The following is an 18842-nucleotide window of genomic DNA, read 5'->3' as shown; positions in this document are numbered from 1 at the left end:
CCGGGTCGAAGAGGACAGAAATACCAACGTTCTGATGTATAAGTTTTATTTGTAGAGATGAAACTGCGGGCATGAAAGTAATTCAGGTAGAGAGAAAAGGTGTGTGGCATCATCACAGTTAAAATAAACTTTCTGAGGTTAAAAATTCTAAGAAGTTCACCAAACTTAAAATAAACTTTATAAAAAGTATAATTGAATCAAAATACTAATTGAGACGCTAAACAATGTTTGCGGTGTGAAGTGTGGCCAAGTGGCGCTCTAAACGGCACCAGATGACATCACTGCTTCATCCGAGTCACACAGGAAACGCATCAGGAGATATCTCTATTTTTAAATACATTTACATAAACATCATCTATTCTACTATTAAATGTCATCACAAACACCTGCAAGTGTATTTTTATTTTATGTGTGATTTTTAGTGTTGAGGTAAAAATAGCAACTTTTGGGACAAAAAACCAAACATCTGGATTAAAAATTTTTTATAAATTGTTACTTTTTTGACTGACTGAGGACATAAAGGTATTTCCCATATATTGAATTTTGTTTTGAACACTGAAATTTTAAATTAATTTTATTTCCAAAAGCTAAATGAGAAAAAAACTGAGCACCACAGATTTAGTTGCTCCCTAATCTGCATAAATCTGTTGCTGACCAGATTAGACAGTAACCAAAAAATGTTTATGATATTTGGTGTCAAATATAAGTTTATCATATTCCAAAAATAAAAAGATAAAGTAGACAAATAGGTGAACATGGCTTGTTATACCTGTTTGTGGTCACTAGGGGGCAGCAGAATGCCAAAAACTCTTTTTTGCAGATTTCAGTTCAGTTTGATTCCAGAGTATTTTCCATGTTGTTTTTGGATAAATGTTGGCAGAAACAAAAGGTTTTGATGGTGAATGTTTGAAACATTTTGCTGTTTTTTTCCTGAATGAAAAAGTGGAAAAAGAAAAAGTTTTCCCACAGGATGGATTTTAAAACTTGTGGCTCCAGTGAAATGTTGGTTTCCCTTTTAAAAGGCGAACAGCGACAGTCCCAGGCGGCTGCTTCCTGAGCTGATCTGGACTTCAGTCGTCTCAGAGGCTACTTGAGGTTTAAATGCAGAATATACAACTACCCAGATAACAATGATCCTAGCTCTTTAGAACGCCTACCTTACCTTACGTTGCTTTGTTCCTATGATTCCGTCAGACGTAATAAATACTTTTGTTTTTCTGACGTAGAATCGGAGTGGCCAGGAAGCGCTGATTGTCCGTAGCAGAGGCCGGGCCCCACGGGCCCTCGGGTTTGTGTTTGTGCTGATTGGTGATGCTAAAGCTGAGAGTCAGGAGAACCCAGTAAGGTGCAGGGCGGGCGGAGACAGGCTGTGCTATGTAAGCTCTCAGGTTCATCAGTAGTCTGTCCAATTGGACCGGACCGGACCGTAGGAGGGTCCGGCGGCGATCAGATCGAGGTCAGAGTTGACAGGAAGAAGAGGAGGAGGAGGAAGTCAAAGAGCGGTGGAGGTGATTTTCTTCACCCCCCTCCGCTGTGCCAGAGTGGAGCAGCCCACTGGCTCCAGGACCGGAGGAACGTTCCGGTTCAGGGCCGAGGTGTGCGGCCATGGCGCCCTGCGGGACAGGAAGTCCACACAGACTGATAAATTACTGACTCCCCAACCATCTCAATCTCCTGAATGGTGATGTGATCAGGGCTTCACCCTTAAACACCAAACAAGTTTCAGGGTTTCTGTCAGAAAGGATGTTATATCCATGAGGAAAATTATCTGAAATATGAAAACATACAAATGGATAATCTGGTCAGTGAACTGATTGGTCAATGGATGGATTGATTGGTCAATGGATGGATTGATTGGTCAATGGATGGATTGATTGGTCAGTGGATGGATGGATTGGTCAATGGATGGATGGATGGATGGATGGATGGATTTTCAATGGATGGATGGATGTCAATGGATGATTGGATTGGTCAATGGATGGATGGATTGGTCAATGGATGGATGATTGGTCAATGGATGGATGGATTGGTCAATGGATGGATGGATTGGTCAATGGATGGATTGATTGGTCAATGGATGGATGGATTGGTCAGTGGATGGATGGATTGGTCAATGGATGGATTGATTGGTCAATGGATGGATGATTGGTCAATGGATGGATGGATTGGTCAATGGATGGATGGATTGGTCAATGGATGGATGATTGGTCAATGGATGGATTGATTGGTCAATGGATGGATTGATTGGTCAATGGATGGATGGATTGGTCAATGGATGGATTGATTGGTCAATGGATGAACTGATTGGTCAATGGATGGATGGATTGGTCATGGATGGATGGATTGATTGGTCAATGGATGAATGATTGGTCAATGGATGGATGATTGGTCAATGGATGGATGGGATTGGTCAATGGATGGATGATTGGTCAGTGGATGGTATTGGTCAATGGATGATGGATATTGGTCAATGGATGGATGGATTGGTCAATGGAGGATGGATTGGTCAATGGATGGATGGATGGTCAATGGATGGATGGATTGGTCAATGGATGGATGGACCTTTACCTTGACCAGATGTGGTGCATCCTGTCTGTTCAGGGTGTATTTGGGCAGCTGGTCTCTGTGCATCACCCAGGGATGTTCTGAGGACTTGAGCCGCAGTCAGTCGCTGATGAGGATCTACATGCAGCATCTTAGACACCAGATCCTACCAGACAGAACAAACCGCCTTTAACTAAACCCTGATTAGTATTTATTTCTTTCTCCAGCCTTTGCTCCTGTGAGTTCAGACCTTTGCTTCAGCAGAGACAGAGTTCCAGTATCCTCCAGTGAGGGAGAACTTCCCACTGCCGATCCGTGCCAGAATCTCCTCTGGTGTGTCTTCTGGACCATTAGCAAAAGGAGTAAAACTGGAGAAAAACATACAAAACATACAATGAACCTGCATATTTATGTTCAATAAAACTGCAAGTATATAAAGGTTTGTTGAGAGAAGCTAAAGCTACCCTGTTAGCATCGTGTAGAGCAGAACGCCCAGACTCCAGATGTCACATGCTGCGTCATATCCCTGCTTCTTCACACCTGAACGACATAAAACAACTTTCAGATGTTTTTCACTCCTATTTTCTCTCTGCTACATTACAAACCAATAAACTGGACACAAACAGACATTATTTTAACGCTTGAAAGAAAATCTAATAAAACCGTAAAGCAAAGTGACTCAGACCTCTGGAGCAACGAAGTTGGCGGGTAGCACGGCGTCATGAGCAGGCCGTTCTCGGCTCTCAGCTGTTTGGCGAAACCAAAGTCGCAGATCCGGATGGACTCTGCGTTGCCGCTCTCGTAACGTACAGGATGTTGCTGGGCTTCAGGTCTCTGTGCACCACCTGCAGAATGAGGAAACACCTGGTTTGGTCGCCTCGGATCGCAGGTCCAGACTGGAACTGCAACTAATGATTTAGTTCTCGATTAATCGGTTATTCTAACGATTAATCGATTTAAAATTCTGGCACATTCCGCAGATTTTTTATTTAAGGCTTTTTTTATACAATATTATAACAAATTTAAAGATGGAGGATGGAATGCAGATGCATGCCACACTTTTCAGATTTTTTAAATAAAATTTCAAACTGTATATTAATGTCCATCCTGTGTGAAGCCTAAAAATATTTAAAAATTTTTTTTTATGCAGCTAGCAAGAATACTAGCATTTAAAAGTTTCATAATTTATATTTGTAATTGATGTTCTTTAAGATAAAATAATACTTTCAGGTTAATTTGAATATTTTTAGAAATGTAAATCAGTTGTGAAGCTGAAAATAATCAGTTTTAAGAGATTATTTTCAGGTTTCCTGGATCTAAAGCGGACTTCGGAGGCGTTACCCCGTTGACGTGCAGATACTCCACGGTCTTGGTGATGGTGTAGAGCACGGCGCTGGCTTCCCGCTCGGAGAAGAACTTCTGCCGCAGGATCTTATCCAGCAGCTCTCCTCCCTTCATCAGCTCCGTCACCAGGAACACCGAGCGACCGTCGTCATACACCTACAGCAGGAAAAAACAAACCGCCCACGCAACGTCAGCCGCTGAATCACCGAAACCATCGGCCTCTAAAAACATCCAGGAGAGAAACGGATCTAAAACTTCGGAGGGAAATTAAATCCTGGAGAGAAGGCGGATTATTACAGCTGAGTCAGAGCTAAATCACAGCACGAAGTTGTTGTTCAGATTCGGTGTGACCCGCGTTGACCCCTGGAGTCGCAGATAAAGCCAGCAGATGATTTAGGAGAATCAGATGGAACTTTAGATTTACAAGATAAAAACAAAATGGATTCATTTGGGAAAGGAGGCGAAAACATTCAGAGCCAAAACAACTTGATGGAGAAACGATTCAGTTTGGAAATTTTCTGAGGTCAGGGCAAAAAAACAAGATGGAGGCTACATCCAACAAAACATCCAACCAAACAACAAAACAATCAACCAACCAACCAACCAAACCAACCAACCAACCAACCCACCCATCCATCCATCCATCCATCCATCCTCCATCCATCCATCCATCCATCCATCCATCCATCCATCCATCCATCATCCATCCATCCATCCATCCATCCATCCATCCATCCATCCATCCATCCATCCAACCATCTATCATCCATCATCCATCCATCCATCATCCATCCATCCATCCAACCATCTATCCATCCATCCATCCATCCATCCGACTCACATCCTTCAGGGTGATGATGTTCGGATGCTGTCCGTATCTCAGCAGGATTTCCACTTCCTCTTGGATCCTTCTTGCCCTTGTTGATGATCTGGAAAAATCAGTTTCTTTAATTTCAAGTTAAATTTGTAGAAATAAGACCTGGTTCCACCAAAAAACTAGAACAAACAAGAACACTGTTTTCCTTCTGGACCCGGTTTCCACCTAAACGAAGGTCTGGCAGCAGGAATGTTGACATCGGCGGCGTTACCTTACGGCGTACTCCATGCCGGTGACTTTGTTGATGCAGCGCTGCAGATGGAGTAGGACCCGACGCCGATGTCCTCTTTGATCTCGTAGGTATCCGAATACTGGGATGTGCTTCTGTGAAGCTGCTGCGAGAAAACCACCAAATGAACAAGTTCAGTCCAAGTTTCAGACGGGAGGAAGATTAGATTGCATGTTACTTTCACCAAGACAATCTGTGAAAGTTCCTACAGGAATTACTTACATCTTTTCACTGTCAACTGAAATAGACAAGTACAAACACGAGCATCATCTGCATACAGAAGCACTAAACGATTCGCTATTAAAGTTTATACTTTGTGGTATCCTTGTGATAATAACAAAAGTGACAACAGCAACTATTTATTACATGGTTTTTAGGTAACTATGTGACTGTAACTGTGTGTCACAGCAATTATAGCCCCACAAACACAAATAACCCTGAAAAACATTCCCTTTCATGACACCAGTCACATAAAGAAGCGTGACTTGTGTCACTAAGCTGCACATAAATTTATCTGAATTCATTGACGCTGTGTTTGAACAAACAGTGGATAAAATAATACAACTTAGCAGGTTTTAAATGTCATCACTGGAATTTATCATGACAACAATGAATGAAAATTCTCATTAGATAAGAAATTTCTCACGGTAAAAGATGAACAATGTGATTAATGATAAATGTGTACAGTGATCAACGTCACAGCGTCATGTTTCTAAATGGCAGGCAGGCAGTAACTGAGTTTTATGATGTTTCATATTGATTGATGCTCTTGTGAAAATTGTAAAATAATTTAATTTTCAGACATAATTAATCATAATTTATTTTCCACTTTCTTATCACGATAAGAAAGTGATTTATTGTTAATTCCACATTAACAATAAACGGAACGATAAATTCTCACCCCTGTTAACTGACAGCAGCTTTTGATGAACTGTTTAAATATTTGTTTTGCCTTTAACATCTTTAGCTTTTATCCTTTGTTCCTCCTTTGATGTTCTCTTAAGCGCTTTTCCTTGTGTCTGAATGCAGCTGCAGGAATAAAGGGAGCTCAGTTCTGCTCAGTCGTGTTCAGCTGAACATTTTCTACCCAGAATGATTAAATCTGCTGCATTCATCTATAAAAGCAGAAACATTCTGACTGTTTTTGCCTCGACTTTCATCTTTTCTTCCAGCTTTAATCTCTGCATTTGTCCGCTGAGGTTTGACCCAGATGATCTGATTACCTCGGAGCGGCAGAGCGTGTTTGCTCACCTGTACGATGGTATTAGGCATCGGCGTCGGCTCTTCCTCCGTTATGGCCACGAAGCTGAAGCCTCTGAAGAGCTGATGGGCGTTGGCGCTGGGCGGGACGCCCGGCGAGTCTGAGGAGACGAGCTGTTAGCGTGGGAACGACGGAGCAGAGGGGAAGGCGAGCGAGAGCGTACCTCTGGGCGTTTTCGCCGTGAACTCCGGATCGAAGTAGAAAGTGTCGTCAGGTCGACCGACGCCGGTTTGAACGGAGGAGAAATTTCTCTGCGGAAAAGTTTCTACGGGAAGGAGAAACAGAAAGCTCAGCGAAAGAACAGAAACAAAAACCAGATCTTTTGTTTCTGCAGAAACTGACGTTCCAGTCGATCCGGCTGAAGAACGAATGCCTCTTGATTTCCTCCACGCCGTCCGGGCCGGCGCCTGAAAGCAAACAAACCTCAGTTTCCATAGCAATGCCACGCATCATAAGCTGCATCTCCATCACAATGTGTGAAAAACTTTCTTGAAATAAAAAAAAACAATTATTTCCACTAAATAAGAAATGTGACTAAAACATATAAATAAGTTTGTTCCAGGTGTAAATCAATAAAACCATCATCCGACTGTTTTAATTTGCCATCTTTCTGTGAAGCAAATGTATTTTCTAAATATCACATTAACTTCGTTTCCTTGGATCACATGATCATTCTTTGCTGTTTTGAGCTGCAGCTGGTCTGGGGTCAAAGTTCAGGTCCAACTGAATGACCTGAAGGTGACCCGGCCTTGTGGGGTCAGGAAAGTCCCATATCACCACACCTCCACCACCGTGCCGACCAGCTCTACAAGGACCATGTTCCCAAATCTCCATTCTGCAAACCAAACTTCCTCCTTCCACCCATCCAAACAGTGTCCCGTCATGACCTTTAACCTCTACCGCTACCTCAGGTTAAAGGTCCGGTAGGTTGGTCAGCAGATGCTGTTAAATCCCTGTTTAAACCATAAAGCTGCAGGTATGCAGCTGACGTTCTGCTCCCCTCAGCATGCTGAATGCTTGAGCATCTCACCCAGTCTGTTGGTTGGGTTGCGTTTGAACAGGGTTCCTGAGGAACTGCTGAGCTTGCTTCTGCAGAGGAAACAGAAGCAGGACAAACAGAGCAGCATGAGCCACAGAACTGAACACTCGTGTATCCAGAGAGGAGCGCGATGATAATCTGCTGCACAGGAAGCAGCGTCAGCGGTCTGCAGCGCTGCCTCAGCGTTTTCCTGCACACCACAGTGAAAGGAAGCTGGAGGAAGCAGCGGAGGTTAACGCTTCCTCTCTGAAGACGTTCTCACACGCTCCACATGATCACATTCGCTCTTTCACTTCCACTTTTCAAGCTTTGCTGTCAGAACGCTCCAGTCCTGGCCCTGCTCCCCATCTCTGCGCTGAAATTAAAGCCGATGAGATCAGAGCGCGGCGGCTGGATAAAGTGTCTTACTTGAGGATCATTGTCATCGTCTCCTTCCGGTCTTTGCCTTGGAACGGCAGCGTTCCCGTTAGCATCTCAAACTGAAAAAGAACAAAAGCAGCAGCCTGGTCAGAGATCTGATGCATTTCACAGCGTTTAGAAACTCTGATAAACTCGTTATCCTCCCACTTCTTCCACTAAAAATGGCTTCAAGGCTCCTACACTTTCTTTAACAGTGAGGAAAAGCAGCAAGGAATATCCGACAGGAAGTTGCTGTTTGAGTCGTTATGAGATTCTTCTGCTTCAGTTCAAGGTTTAGAGGAGAGCAAAGCTAAAAATACAACAGTTCTCTGTGTTTTATCATCACACTTCATTTCTACATCCCTGTAGATGAACATCGAGTGAACATTGCAGATTAGAGGAAGCTAATGCTAAACCGCTAACTTCAACTAAACTTGCAGTATGTCTTCCCTCGAAAGAGTATGACCCTTGATCCCCAATTTGACTTTAACCTTTGACCTGCTGGCTGGGAAATGGAGCTTCTGTCTGAAATGTTTTCCTCTTATAGATAACATTTCTCTCTGTTATGAACTTCTAATTGCTTAGAAATCCATTATAATCCTTTCCAGATTGTTTAATGTGGTTTAATATAAACTGTTGGTGTCAAATCTGTTGTGATTTCTTTTATGCAATGACTGCAAATTAATAACAACCATTTAGATTGGAGTTTAAAAGCTATCAAACTGACTCAAACTTAGTCAGTTTTTTAGCTAAATCTAAACAGACTCAGATCTGAACTGGATGTCCAACAGTTTTACTCTCTCATTTCTCCGTTTTGCCGCCTGGCCTCACCATGAGTACGCCGTACGACCACCAGTCGGCGCTGTGCGTGTGTCCCCGCCGGTTCACCACCTCGGGCGCCATGTACTCCACCGTCCCGCAGAAGGAGTAGGCCTTGTTCTCGTGGTCTATCGACTCTTTGCTCAGGCCGAAGTCTGAGGACGAGAGGAAACGTCAGCGGAGGATCGGTTGAAATGAGCAGCAGGGGAACAGCGTGGAGCGAGAAGAGAAGCACCGACCTGTCAGCTTGATGTGTCCGGCCTCGTCCAGCAGGATGCTGGAAACACAGAGGCGCTTTAACGTATCAGGGTATGAAACCAGAATTACACAATGAACTGAAATTGTGTGTGTGTGTGTGTGTGTGTGTGTGTGTGTGTGTGTGTGTGTGTGTGTGTGTGTGTGTGTGTGTGTGTGTGTGTGTGTGTGTGTGTGTGTGTGTGTGTGTGTGTGTACTCACTTTTCAGGCTTCAGGTCTCTGTAAATGATGCCGAGGCCGTGAAGGTGGTCGAGGGCCAGCGCGAGCTCTGCCAGGTAGAACTTTACGTCCTCCTCAGTGAACATGACCTGCAGCAGAAACCATTCAAACATCAGAGGTCAGAGGTCAGATCCTGGAGAAACTTCATTCTCCTCAGACAAAACATTGAAAACCTGAAAAACATTGAGCTGAAGCAGCTCCTCCCCCACTCTGCTCCTTCAGACTAGCCAGCAGCAATTAGCACCTGGTGGAACTACTGAGCTCATTATAGCAGCTGCTGCTCACAGCAGAAACTGTTAAAGGGTTAATAGAGGAGCCATGTTGGGATGACTTGGAGGCAGAGCTTCTTAAAGAGATAGAGGCCCAATTTCAAGGCGGCACATTACAAAGTCAAATTTATTTTAGATCATATTTGATTTAAAAAGTTAACATAGTTGTGCTAGAAAATGAGACAATGGGCCTGGAAAACACAAAATACTGCACCTTTAATAATTTTAACAAAAAAAATAAAGACGGGAAAATTTTTACATTGAACCAACTCAGGTTTTTAATCACTTTTCCAACTTATTCCTACAATATTTGGATTGAATTCCCACAAAAAATTACACTAAAATTACCAGTAATTTGCTTTTCTATTGTTTACATAATCTCTATCCTGCAGGAAAAAAAAACTAATTTCTTTTTTTTATTGTAAAATTTTTTTCTATTTTAAATTAAAAAAATATAAATAAAAAGGCAACAAATTTACGATAGATGTTCATCTAAACTCATAAGACTCTGCAGCTCTGAACAACCTTTATTTGGCCGACCAAAGTGTGAAAATGGTTTCAGACCCCTGGTCTAGTCAAAGTCCAGACCTTGAGAGCGCTGTGCAGAACTTAATGAACTGGAGAAAAGCTAAAGAGTGGATCATGTTTTAAACACTAGCTCTAGAAGCTGCTGGGTGTACTTAGTTTTTCTGACAGCGCCTCCCTGCTGAGGGTGTACTTAGTTTTAAGCCATGCGGAGCGTTTACCTCCTTGGAGAGGCGGGTGAACAGGTCTCCTCCTCTCAGGAAGTCCAGGATGAGGTAAAGTTTCCCTCCGTCTGAAACGCTGCAGATGACATAGATGAGATCCAAACTGCTCTCTGATTGGCTGATCAGCGAGTCACGAAGCTCTCTGATTGGCCGACTCACCGTAATGCAGCTTGACGATGAAGGGGTGGTTGACCTCCACCAGGATGTCCCTCTCCATCTTGGTTCTGACCCGGTCGCGAACTGGAAAACACAGAAACCTCCATATTAAAGGCGCAGCAGCGCCGCTTGACTGAGCTCCGGAGAGGAAGAGGAGGAGGAAACAGGGTGACGAAGATGAATCAGGATGAAGCAGCAGCAGATGGTGTTTGGTTGGAGATCAGCCTCCTTTCAGGGGTTTATTTCTCCCTCCTGCTTTTTTCGTCCGTCTCATGAGAAAGTGTGAAATTCCATTTTGGGAGATGACGTCCGAGAATCCACAGAAGAAGAAACACGATTCTGTTGTTTCCACAGAGAGAAACTAAACTAGCTTCAATAAAACAGGCTCACTGTGAGTCTGCAGCTATTTATACATTTATAGAAATTTGTGACTTTCAGAGCTCAGACATTTTTTCTCTTTTTTAAAAATTTTTTAAGATTTTTAAATTTAAATAAGACTTTTTTTCTATCTCTAACGGCCAATCTGGCAAAGCTCCAGATCTGTTCTTGTTGTCATTCTGTTACTGTGCTACGGCGCCACCAACTGGCCCGGCAGACTTATTACACCATTTTCTGTGGAGGCACATTTTTCTTTATTGTTTACAAAACTACACTGAGGTAGTTTCTGTGATTTGGTAGCAGCAGGACAAAGACTGTCGGACTGAATCCAAACCAAAACAACAGATTTTCATTTTTCAGGAGGCGCTGCCAGCCAGGTGTGTTTACCTTTCAGCGTGGCTTTCTTCAGGACCTTCATGGCGTAGAGCTGACCTGCATCCGGTCCTGTGACCTTCCTCACCAGAAACACCTGCAGAGGGGAGGCGAGTTCATTCAGAAGACCACGACAGCCGGACTCTGCCGCCGTCTGGTACCGGAACCGACTCACCTTCCCAAACGAACCCTGACCCAGAACTTTCCGGAGCTCGAACTGCCGCGCGTCGGCCTTCTCCGACCCCTCCTTCACATGGTGGGTGATGCTGATCTCTTTGATGGGAACGTCATCCTGCAACACAAACACCACCGTAATCATCCTGAACTTTATTTTTAGTTTTACTCAGCGGAATGTGGAGGAAGAGTTTCACAACAAACACTTTTCCTTTCCTGGAAAATGATTAAAAATACTGTGACATATTTTCCTTTCTGTTGTCTTTCTTCACTTCCTCCTATCTCTCATCATTTCCTCCCCCACTCCTTTCTACGATTCAGTAAAGTAGAATAAATGCACATTTAGAAAACAAAAACCTTTGACCAGATGTCCACATCTATGGATTAAAACATTTTTATTGGTCTGATATGATATTCTAATCTCAAACATCTTGTTTTCATTTTACTTCAATAAGCATCTCTTCCTTCTTTTCTCCTTCATTCAAACTTTCTCTAACTCCTCCACTTCTTTCCTTCTTTTTTCCATTTTTCTTCCATTTTTAGCGTATTAAGTATTTATTTCTTCCCCTAACTCTATTTTTACAGCCTCCTTGGTAAAATATTAAGGTGTGAAGTAAATCCCCCAAAGCCTGGAAACTGAATTAGAGTAAAATCCTTTTATTGGCTGCTGCTCCGCCTGGCTGGAATAAATTATCTGTGATGTAAATTATTTCCTTATTTTCCAACCAAAGTCATCCTGATGTGTTTATTTTTAATCTGATTCAGCTTAAATCAGCTCAATCTACACAATAATAAAGTTTATTTTCACATTAAATGTGAATTTGTTCAACCAACAGAATTTCCTCATCCGAACCAGAACTCTTACCATTAAACTTATTTTGCACGTTTCTTCTCTATTTCCAGGTTAAACTTTGAAGTAAACAAAATGAGGATTCTGTTGCCTCCAGTTCAGGTTGATGGATTTCCATCGATGCCTTTAAGCTTTTCCTCGTCCTGCCTGCTGAGTGCTTCACATTAAAATTAATGTGCAACGATTTGACTGTAAACACAAAACATCAGCCGGATGCACCGATTTCAAAATTTAGACCTAAAACAAAAATATTTACTGTCATTATATAGAAATATTTACTATAAATTTAGTATAAATTTGACTGCATGAAAAATCAACATTAATTTTGTTTACAGAGACATCATAATCCTTTTTATTTACCATTTAGGTTTTATGTAACCTTTTATTTAATTTTTATTTACTGCTCTTTGTTGTGTTTTATTTTGGATATTTAAAACATCTTCCAGTGGCAGTGTTATGTTTTCTTTACAAAATTAAAGTTTATTGATATTTAAGAGGGAGAATTATTACTCTATTATCAATATATTGTCTCAAAACAACAATATTATCATTTATCGCAATAATTTCTGCCACAATTTATCGTTCAGAACAATTTGATATCATAACTATATTGTTATAGTTACGACATTATAGTTATATATCGTAAATATACTTTATATATTATAAATTGGAGCATATATGAGATTATTCTGACGATTAATTGATTATTTTAAGAATGAATCCATTATTTTAATGATTAATCGATTATTTTAACAATTAATCGATTATTTCAACGATTAGTCAGTTCAGAAAATTAGCACATTCTGTAGATTTTTTTGTACATTTCTGGTATATTATTAAAATAAATTAAAAGATATACATAAAGTAATTTAATAATCTGAAACCCAATAACAGTATTCATTTAGTGAACTTTTAATCACTTGTATTAAATAATCTAAATAAATCACTTCCAGCATCAACATGTGAAAAATCTCAAACCTTTTCATGACTAAAATTATTATCAATACAGTGCAGGGCTGATCTGGGGATTATTGATTGATTAATAGATAAGTAATTGGATTGCAAAAGGTGATCAATAATATTTTTTTTCTCCACCTGCCAGTAAAATATATTTTCCATATTATATGCAAAATGATTAGATTTTTGGTAGTTTTAATTAATACAGTTCAGAATATGTTGTTATTTGGAAAATGTTTTTGTTTTGCTCCGAGTGTCGCCTGCGAGCAATTAATCGATCATTTAAATAGTCGATTGATCACGATTAATCGTTTCGGTCTTAATTAGATATGTAACATTTTGACACTGTAAAAAATGACAACGCAGTTTGTGTTGCTTCTCTACTTCAGTTAAACTACCCACAATCCAACAATGCGTCACTGTCACATGACCAAACAAACAAAATCGGACCAGTTTCACTTAGACTGGTTCCGCTGCGTTGAAATCTGCATGCAACACTTAAACACCAAGATCAGAGCAGGTTGCATCCGATCAATAAAAGGTGTGTTAGCAGCTGAGCCATTACTGATCGATTTCTAAACTCGTTTTCACCGCTGGAGGATTCCCAGCATCGCTGAGCGGCGTCGTCCCTCCTGGGTTTCATTCTGAGCTGCACAAACATCCAGGAGCGATCAGATGTTTTTCCCGCCTGATCGTCATCCAAACAGCAGGAAATCCCGGTTGTCATGGAGACGCCCTGAAACCTGCTGCATCCAGAAACACTGAACAATCTCCAACACCTGCTGAGGATCCTGAACTCACCAACCAAATCGGTAAATAAACCCGGCATCCCCTTCATCTGCATACCTGCAGCTCCCAGGTGGGCGACCTGCTGGCTGCCAGGTGCCCCAGTGGATTCTGGGTCCTGCAGTCCCGAAAACGTCTCAGCTTCTGTGGCGCCAACATGTCCGAGTGTCGACTGCGAGGTGGCAGGATGGAGCTGGCGCTGCCTCTCTCTCTCCCTGAGACAACGCCTCCCTCTCTCTCTCCTCCCTCTGTCTCACTTCTTCCATCTTTATCTGAACTGTTCTCACCTCTCCTTTCCTGTTTGCACCTCTCCGTCTCTTCGTTAGCGGTTTTTGTTCCCCAAAGAGAAACTTTCCAGCAGAGATGTCCAATTTCTCTATTAAATTAGATTCAAACTCAAATCCACCGTTGAAAGTGATCGATTATACTTCCTTGAACACGTTAGGATGTGTCTATGGCCTATACAAATCATGTTCAATACATTTTTTGAATAAAATCATTCCTTGATAATGAGACTAGTCTATTTTCAGAATGAGCTCTGTCACTTTAAATCCAAATAAGCTGCTGCCAGCCACACCCCCAAATAGCTGCTAACAAATGCGCAATTACACAATCATACATCTTTGACAAGCAGAAGTAAAGCCTCCTGCAAAACCAACGGAAAAGCAGCCAGTGGTTTCTGGATGGAAACCCAACAACAAAACTCGTGTCTTTTCCAGCAGTTTTGTTGGAAAACTGCTGGAAACGTGTCAAACGTGTCAGTTTGGTAAAACTGACCAAACGTGCTGGAGTTCTGCTCTGGTTGCCAGGCAACGGTCTGTGACTCAACAATCAGGTTTTTGAAACGGCTCATTTTCAAACATCAAAAAACATTCACATATTGCCACAAACCGTTTTTAAGCACTTTTTTTAGAAGCAGTAAAAAACCAAAATGGAGGAATAAAAATGTGTCAAAATTTGCATAATGGATTTTCTTTAGTATTTCCTTTGGGAAAAAAATATATAAATAATTTAACTCCTTTTTAAAACAAACAAAAAATTATTTTATTGCCTAAACTGTAACATAACATTTTTTTTAGTAAACTCTTGGTCATTTGTAGCAAAGGAGCATCTGTTGTTGATATTACTATCAACCATATTTTTTGATTAATTTATTAATAATTAAATAATAAAAAGTGCTTAGTGGGATTTTCTTTTAAAGAATTTGAACCAGGTGAAGCTAAAACTGCAGTACAAAAAATAAATGTGTATATTTTCTGTACAGCTTTGGCTTAAATACTGCTCTGAATGTGTTGTTCTTTCAGCAAATGACCATTTTTTTCATCTAAAAAGCTAACAATTAATCGATTGCTAAATCAGTTGAAGATTATTAAAATAAACAATTAATCAGTCCTAATCTAAATTTGTTATTTTTTCATGTTATTCTCCATTACATTTGGGATAGGATGACATTTTCCATCTAAAAGACAAAAGCAGCTCCAGTTTCCATAAAAAGATTATGCAGCTTAAACATGTAATTTGCGTTGCATGTAATTAACTTCAGAAGCATCACAGCTCTGACTGATTCCCCACCTGACTGAACCGACGGCGCACCTGAACGCCACAGCAGCTGATAAAAACAGACTCTGGACGGCTTGACTGCGCTTGGAGGCTGACAGGTTTCTGAATGTTGACATTTCAAATCATGGCTTTGTGTGTGTGTGTGTGTGTGTGTGTGTGTGTGTGGTGTGTGTGTGTGTGTGTGTGTGTGTGTGTGTGTGTGGGTGTGTGTGTGTGTGTGTGTGTGTGTGTGTGAGTGTGCGTGTATGCGTGAGTGTGTGTGTGTGTGTGTGTGTGTGTGTGTGTGTGTGTGTGTGAGTCAGATCGCAGATGGAGGATCAGAGCTGAAGTGACAGGATGCTCATGTAGCACCTCCTGATTATAGGAATAAAAACTGAAAGTTCTGCACTTGATTCTGCAAAACTCACACAAACCAGCGGACGCAGGTGCGGCTCACCTGAGTCCGCCCACACAGAAATCTAACCTGCAAATTTATGGTGCAAAACTGTAAAAATTAAGCCATCAAAACCGAAAACAGGCACAGAAGCAGTTAATTATCAGTGTTTCCAGCTCATCTGCTGATTGATGGATCCTGAGTCAGTTATATAAAAAAGGTAAAAAAAAAAGTTTTTTGTTGGTTAAACAACTAGAAAAGTTGCCCTTTAGTCACTGAATCATGAGGTGTTAAAACAAACGTGGCAACATCAGATTTCTCATAAATCAGAAGGAAATCAGTGAGATTAAAAACTCAAATAACTGATTAAACCGACCAAGATAAGACAAAAAACCCAAAACGAAATAACACAAATATATCAAATTAACCAAGAAAAGACATTCAAAAATGATATAGGTATAAAAAATACAAGGTAAACGAAAATAAACCACGTTAAATTAAACCAAATTAGATAATATGATGTAATAATATTAACTCCAGATATAAGAAGATGCGAAAAGATAAAATATACAACAAATGAAATACAAGACAAACTAAGATTAGCAAAAATAAACTAAGATAAACAAATGATCCAACATACAAAAAGAAATAAGACAAAAAGCTAAAGTAAAATAGGCTAAATTAAGATACATTAATAAGATTTTACAAGCAAAGCTTAAAACAAGATAAGCAGAGTTAATCTTAAATTATCTAAAAAAACTCAGATAAGCTAAACTAAGCACAGTTAAACTAAAATAAACTAAAAGAAGGCGAGGTTTGTTTAGTATGACATAAAGATTGTTGGAGCTAAAATAAGAAAAAGAAACCAAGAAAGACAGGATCATCAAAGCTTACTACAGTAAACTGCAATAAAATGAGCTTAAACAGAATAAAATGAGCTAAAACAGAATAAAATGAGCTAAAACAGAATAAAATGAGCTTAAACAGCTCAAGATAATCAAGTGAAAATAATTTTGATCCATAGTTCTCCATTCTTCTTGGTTCAAAAACCCTTTAAAGAAAAGACGCCTCGTGTTTTTGTGACCAACTCACAGAGACAAAGAGCCTAAACATCCTCAAAACACAACCGGACCAACCCTTGAGTTTACGAGCCGTTTTATGCCTGAATGATTCATATGTGAGAGAAATGTTCCTTCACAACCGAAACAAAAACATTGCCCTGAACGCCGCCCAGACCTGCACTGAAAACCAGTGAAAAGCTTCACAGGTTCAAGAAAAACTCAATTTAAAGCCCCAGAAACTGGGAGAACTCCCCATGAAGGATAGCAAGGGAGTTTGTTACCAACTCCAAACTAAAAATCCAACATGGTTTTAAATACAAAATATTTCCACATCGGATAGTTTGTATCTTTAGCTGCGGAGTCAAAGTCCACATTTCCTTTATTCTGTGAGTCAGGTGATAATTTCAGTAACAGGCTTCACATCGTCCACTGTGAGATAATATAATTATAATTAAGAGGCCATGTGAGCAAACTCAATCAGCTGAGCAAACCTTCCCAGTGGAAACATTACGCAGCAATAATATTAAATCAACACAAACCGTGAGCCGATTTTCATCCTCTGAGCAAAGAGATAATGTTTCTGAAACAAACCTGGAAATATCACCAACAAACAGGAAAAAATCTAACACTATCTGAAATGTAAAGAATACAACAAAAACTAGAGGAAAGAGCTGCAACGTTCTGTAGGGTGAGAAGGAAATTCCTGTTTCCAGATTATTGCGTTTATTCACCGTGTTTACAGCCAGATCATTTACCTTTTATTACAGGTAATCGCAAGCTGTAAAGGTTTATTCTGCAAACATGAAGGCAAACAGAAATAATCTGACTTTCTAACAGAATATTACTGAAGATAAATCAGTCTATGACAGGAACTGAGTTGATAAAATTAATTAGATTAAACATCTTTGTCTGGGTTGTTTCCTCTTGGAAGATTGTTTATTGAATAATTCTTCAGTAAAGTTAAAAAGTTCTGCCAGATTATTTCATTAATAACTTGGGGAAATTGTGTTTTATCTGCCAAATGAATGAGAACTTTTTCATCTATATTAACAAATTATTGACTTCAAACAAACATCTTGCTGAAAAGTTACATGTGAGTTTGTTTTGTCTTGTTTGCACTAAAACCATTTGGTAAGGAGTTTCTGCAGCTTAATCCATTCTGAGAAATGTATAAAAACAAACATCTGTCAGCGTTAAATCTCAGGATTACTCACAGCCTCACTCAGGGACTCTGGTCCACAACACTCTAAAGCTCTCAGTTTCTCCAGCCCGGGTTTCTCCCAGCAGCCGGCGCCGCTGTCCGACCCGGAGGAGAGCAGGATCCGCCGGAGGGACTTCAGCCGCCGCCTCAGCGCACCGACCAGGCCGGCGGCGGCGCTGGCGGCGCAGGCGGCGCAGCCGGTCATGGTCCGTCACAGAGGGATCCCCCTGTGAGCCGAGAAACAGTCTGGCTGTTTCCAGGACTGCAGCTGTAACCTTCCACCCAGAGTTTCCAGCAGATGTCCTGGAGATCCCCGCTGCTGCTGACCAATCAACAAACACCACGAGGAGCACAACTCCCACTGCAAATTCCCCATCCGCACCACAAATACCCCAACATGGGAAGGTGGCTATCTGTGCACAGAAGGAAGCCTCGATTTCTTATTTACATACAAAAAATAAACAAGCCGACTGTTTGAACTCTAAAACTTGTTCTAATTCATAAACTGAAATACTAGAAAGAACCAAAAACTATTAGCAGAGTTACTAAAAAGAATCAAGATAAATAAATAAAACTGATCTGATTGGAGACTAAAACTCCACCATCTGCTCCACCTGCAGCTGCTGCGGTTCAGTCAAACCAACCTGTACCCCTCCTGGCCTGTGGGGGCGCTGCACCAAGAACCACTGCAGGAAACGACACAGAAACCTCTGAAGACACTGAGAGGAACTTCCTTCTTCACCAGATAGAAAATAAAACATTGACTAACAACAAAGAGACATTTCTACAGTCAGCATTAGGCTAGTATGTTTGTTTTGGTTGAATTTACCCAGAATGCCCTGCGCTGCAGTCCACTTCCTGCTTCTGGAGCACTTTCTGGTCTGCTTGTTATTCACACATGAATTCAGAGCAAACCAGATCAAACCGAACCCAGACCAAGGTTTGTAGGCAGATCCCGTCCCCAAATGA

General features: G+C 40.9%; 1 pseudogene; it reads right to left on the bottom strand.

The window, feature by feature from the left end:
* Positions 1 to 1388: 1388 nt before the first annotated feature.
* On the bottom strand, positions 1389 to 18240 carry LOC129378903 (ribosomal protein S6 kinase alpha-3-like; annotated as a pseudogene).
* Positions 18241 to 18842: the final 602 nt, after the last annotated feature.

Source organism: Poeciliopsis prolifica, unplaced genomic scaffold (assembly GCF_027474105.1).
Source record: "Poeciliopsis prolifica strain line A6 unplaced genomic scaffold, Auburn_PproV2 SCAFFOLD054, whole genome shotgun sequence".
In the NCBI taxonomy this organism is placed as follows: domain Eukaryota; kingdom Metazoa; phylum Chordata; class Actinopteri; order Cyprinodontiformes; family Poeciliidae; genus Poeciliopsis; species Poeciliopsis prolifica.
Note: the sequence above shows the minus strand (reverse complement) of the source record. Positions and strands in the feature narration are given on the sequence as shown.